Genomic DNA, 6017 nt, shown 5'->3' with positions numbered 1-6017 from the left:
AATATTGTAGGCTCGCGTGTTGATTGGCTTTGGTATTGGAAAAGTGCGGAAAATACCCATTATCCATTTCCGTCATTCCAAGCGTTATAGGCATTCGCCTCAAAGGCATGGCCAAATAGCTCATGGAATTTTTAAACTGTACTTATCCCACGTGCATGGAGATGATTTTGGCTCCGTTCATGGTAACATTGGGAGTTTCTGTGCCTTGTTCTGTATAGTATTTCGGAAGAAATTGTCCATAGTATATTCAGAAATTGTGAGCCATCGCTGTAACTTTGCCTGGGAAGTCTCTGAATGTGCAATGTCATCTTGACTCCACGTTCATTGATAGGGTCTAAGATCCACTGGGCAAAATCGGGAAGCGTGTTAGGTCCTCAAAACATTTTTTTTTCACGTCCTCCAGGAATCTTGCTACAGTAGGCACAATGAAAAAAACATTCTTGTGTGCACTTCAGGCACGCTTAATGAGCCACGCAGAAATTAGGAATGTGCATGCCAGTCTCTTGATTGCATTTGAAATTTGTGTAAACATACTCTTGAACTGGAGGCAATGAGCTTTAACTGCCTTATTCCCTTGCCACGGCCAAGTCGTACTTCTTCACCTGCTACTGGCACTGATTTTGGTATTGATAGCTGCTGACGCAGATATCTCAGGGCTAGCCAGCATAGTGGGAGTGATAACTGGGTTGGAATGTTTGGCTCATGATGGCCTTTTTCTCATATGTCGAGTAAAGGAAGTCCGATTCATGTGTCTCAGATACCTTAATACTGCCAACATGTTTAGTAGCACCATCACCATTTGACGTTCACCGTCCTTCTTTTATCTGCACTTTCTCTTCTCTTCTTCTACCTCTCGTTTTTTTTCTTTCCTCTTCTGTCTGTTGCTGTTGAATGATAAAGGCGTGTTCTGCTTCTTTCTGATGTTGTGAAAATTTCTCCAATTCTTCTTCTGCCTCTGTCTACACTCCTCAAAATGAGGTAAGAAAGGAGAAGGCGGTGAAGGTACTGGTACCGGTACAACTTCTTGCGAAGACAAAAGAAAATCGGCCAAATCCTAATTAAAATCATTCTCTTTTTTAAGTATCACTATGGTTGCTTTGGTAGCCGGTATCCCATCACTTCTTGTCTCCGCTGCAGGGGCACCCAAATACGTCGTCTTATGAGTTTCAGCCATGTTCCAACTATGTCGTATCGATTCACTGCGCACGCTAGTGCACCTATATATTGCATGTGCCGTCACATACAGCTCTCTTCTGATTGGAAGAGATACTCCACACTGTACCTGAATTTTGTAACGCTCGTTTGTATTGGTGAAAGATGTCACTCCATTTCGTTTCCCTCAAAGGCTATGAGTACTATTTGCTCACCTTATTGATTTCACATGTTCTCATGGCAAGATGTGGACAAACATTGGGTCGCCTACCCTAATATCGGGAATGCTGTTCAGCCTGAACTATCCCATGTATGTGAAATCATCATGGATAATCAGGAAGATAACAGATCCGGCTATTTGGAAAAGAAGGATTTATGTGGAGATGCAAGATTGTCTGAAGAGATTCTTGATGTATGGTGCGGCTATCAGACTAATTTTGAGCAGACCAGTGCGATGCTCCTTACGTTGACTCGAATAGGTTGACAAAAACCCAACGGCACTTTTCAAGACCACTCACTTGCCTTGAAAAGATATACTCATTGCCAAAATTTATTTTGTCTTTTGTGTTGCATAAGTGATCGTTTGTTTATGTATGTCTATGTTTATTTGTCCCCATCAACGCCTTTGTTCATATAAAATCCTTTTGTTCCTATCAACATTTCACACAGCCTTTTTCATACATATCTAGGGATTTTTTTTATAGCGTTCTGTAAATAAGAGTTTACCTCGAAGCTTTCAATACAATAGGTAATACAGGCTGCTTCATCTTATTTGTGTTTGTGATCAGATTTTCAAACTAAACAAATACCTGAAAAGAACATATTAAACAGAAATCAGTCGCCTTTTTGACTCGTTAATGCCAGCCAAAATACATTCCCTTCCCAAACACTTGACCTGACTCGGCCCTGAATACTGTCGAGTGGCCGTAAAACCCAACTCCATTCATCCGTCAATTTACTTTACTGGCTGTTGTTAACAACAGCATTTTGCCAAGCGATATTTGATTTAACCCACTCATTCTACCTTCAGTCACGTGCGAGTTAAATATGTTACCTTTGAAAGCAATTGAATATTGCATATATCATAGAAAGGAGGTTTTTCCTTTGATATTCGTAAACAATCATCAATCAGATAAATATGCGGTAATTTACTGTGCATGGTATTGTAGTTGGAGCACGCCATATATTGCATTGCGTCACCTTTCATCTCGACTGGGTAAAATCAAACTTCCATTTGAAACCAATACAATAAATAAATAAATCAGGGTAATGAGAAACCCCGTCTGTCCGATTTGGCGACTACGGTATTATACTTCTCCGGATGAGGATCGCATCCGGATGGTATTGGTTTGAAGAGAGTACTCTACCACTAAATTGATCAGACAGCTAACTTCTTGAAGTGGAGCTTGGTTCCAGTGTAAATAGTTAAAATAAAATAAAAATCAGTTGCATTAGTTTTTAGTTTTGTGTTCGGTAATTACGGGACATACAGATCATTATTTGAACTATGAATGTCTGCTTAATCTAATAATTTTCATTGAAAATAATTACAACAGATTATTGGAACTGGTGATATTCTACCGTATGCTAAGCTTATCTACTCTGTGCCATAGTCACTAAATAAACGACTCTGCTGTCTGGCGATTTATTATCCTATTTTGGATATTATTCCTAAACCGACCAAATCTGAGGTCAAGTCTGTAGGTTAAGAGCAACAGATTAGTTCCAAACACATGACCCCATTTTGTTAATTTTCATGACTTAATGGAGTCAGTCTAATGCATCTTTTAGACGTAATTTCAAAATAAGCACTTTGGTGTAAAAATGTGCTAACAGGTGTTTTTGCAAAGCGTAAAATTGCCGATGCTTATTGGAACACTTCCATTGTCAAATCTTCATTTTCGGAGGTGCGTAGTTTTTGCTCGTTGTAAAACTCCTCAATTGTGGATCTAAGTAAATCTTGTTTGTAGTTCACAGTCTCATTATGCCTAAACAGAAGAGATCAGTTTTATTTTTAAAAAACTTGTAAAGTTTTAAACTTTGCCGTTTCCAATCGATTTAGTTCTTTTAAAAAAATACATCGTATCACATTATCAGGTGACTGGCTGTAACGATTTGTTTCATCTTCAGATTCCTAAAAGCTGCATTTCCATTGGTAAATTCAAAGGTCGCCAGAACATGACCTATAAGTGGTCACCGTCAGATATTCACGCAGTGAAGATCTAGTTTTAATCAGATTGAGAGATATTGCAAGACAAATAAGTATGAATGCAATTGATTTGAGATCATGCATACCAGTAAATAACCTGAAATATATTTTAGTGACCTTGACCTGTAATTCAATTGCCTTTTTCCCGACCATATGTAAGCCAGTTATGAAGTTTCGTTGAGGTACGTCATGTAGTAGTAATGCTATTGGGTGGAAACCATTTTTTCCTTTGCAGGTCATGTTACCTTGCTGTATGACCTTACAACTCCAAAATCATTAGAGTTCTTCCTTTCGAAAAGTTCAAGCATCAACAAAGTTTGGGAATGAGAGATGACGGATAACTCTAGTTATTGTGCAGAAAACTTTCTTCTTTCAGTCATTGTAAACTCTTAAGCCTGAAATTGATATGGTTCTTCCTAAACCCACTTGGAAGTCATTGAGAAAGGTTGGTAATTGAAGATGGTGCAGAACTCAAAGTATTGTGCAGAACTCAAGGTATTACGCAGAAACAAGTTTTCTTCTTTCAATCACATTAACCTTCGAGGTGAAATCGACTGGGTTCTTTCTTACCCAAAGTGCAATCTATCCACAATATTTGAAACGGCAGATTTGGGACAACAATGGTTATTGTGCAGAAACGACATTAGTAAAAGACAGACAGATAAATGGATGCAGAAACGAATAACATCATAACATAGCATGCTCAACCCTTTGGCATGCATGTATATAAAAAGGCAAACATACAAAAAACATGAATACATACATGCACACACCCACAATAAAACACCTACTTGTACGCTCCTGGGATATATGATCTTAGAGCTATGTGCAAAATGAGGAAATTGGGCCCTCAAAATCTAATTTCTATATTACTGCAGAAATTCTGTGAAATATTCATAGAAAAATACAGGTTTTTTTTTTCAAAATCAACTTTATTTTTAAATCTGCTTTAATTATAATCTGTTTTAAAAAATTCCACAATTTTCGGGCCCCCCTAGCTTGCGGTCCGGTGTGATCGCATCTTTTGCATCTAGCAAAGGCCACTACTGCTTCAAGTCCATAATTTGCATTAAACAGCATTGAAAAGATGCCGGGCACCTCTCCTTCCTTACTGAATGTTCCCTTTACATCATCCACGTTCAATAACAATGACCATGGGGTCTGAACTTTGTAGTTTACATGGGCACCTAAACTTTACAGGTTATTCAGTACCTCGTTGGTGGATGCTTCACATTTTGCTTCTGCCACCTACTGCTTATGACTTGATCAGAGCAAAAAGCGGAGACCAGTTTCTACTGAACAGTATTCATTGTGTCAAATACTTATTCTTAGCCAAACGACCAAATGTATGTTAGGTGTTACTTTGATATGTGGAAGTTGTCTGTGGTCATCCAATACAATTAATCAATATGTTGACCTACAGAGAACTGCATTGTTCTGTTATGTTTTGCTTTTTGTTTAGTTATTATTGGGGGATTTATTTTTAGGGAGGGGTAACATTCTACTCTTTATCTACATCTTATTTGTTATTACTATTCAATAATAAATTGGAAATACCTAATAATAATGTTATCATATGCAATATCATTGCCGGACGTATTGTAGAATTGACTTTCGGAACTCGTGTACATAGAATATTTATTTTATGTTGGACCTGTAAGACATTTGCCTTTCTTCTGTGAACCAGACTGAAAATGAGAACATACCGTGTAAATGTATCTCGGGCTTAAGGAACACCATGGTTTTAACAGATGTTGCAAGATAACCCGGTTGGATTTCGAATTTATAACAGAAAACTTTTGATGGTGATACAGATACAATGTTTAGTGATGAATGGCTTGAATGAGGATTCTTTCGTGATTAATACGTGCGTGTATAAGATCCAAATATTGGACACATTAAAATAATCCGCAAGAACCTATTAATACAACAACTGAAAATGCAAATAATGATCTTATACAGTACAAGGACAAGGTTGAATGATTCACAGTAAGAATAATGTTTTACTCAAATAGTAAAAAATGTGGTACTTTACTCGTAATAAAATGTGTTCACTCAAATAGTGAAAAATGAGGTATTTTACTCAATAATAAAATGATGAAAACAAAGGGACAGATATACAAAATATATTTACAATCCCAAAACACTGGGTTCTATAAAACCCCAAATTAGCCCAGAGCTAAAAGATTACATGTATGGAGTTACACACTCCGTCACCAGCACACTTGGCTACCAGTAGCATTGGTCAATCAAGCAGTCAGTATTCCAGGTAGTCACCAACCACCATTCAATTCCTTGGACAATCAATCAATCAGCGCCCACCCGTCGGTCAGCAACACCCGATCACCTGCTATTCGACCAACAACACTGTTAACTCAGCTCTACGGCTGCTATGGTTCAGCTTTACAGCTGCTATGGTCAACTTCTATGGTTTGCTCTACAGTTGGTACCACGTCGACTCCTTTCAGCTGAAAATACATCTGACACCGTGTACTATACATGACATTGGCATATACGATAAAACGTAAGGACGTTATATGTTGTAAGCTATACAGATTACATTATCGACACAATAATTACAAAACAATACACAGATTTAGAAGTGAACCTGTCCGTCCCTGATAAGCATCCTATGGTATTAAACGTTTCTTAAAAA

This window comes from Sinohyriopsis cumingii, chromosome 7 (genome assembly GCF_028554795.1).
Source record: "Sinohyriopsis cumingii isolate HCF-2022 chromosome 7, ASM2855479v2, whole genome shotgun sequence".
NCBI lineage: Eukaryota > Metazoa > Mollusca > Bivalvia > Unionida > Unionidae > Sinohyriopsis > Sinohyriopsis cumingii.
This window is presented reverse-complemented; position numbering follows the sequence as displayed.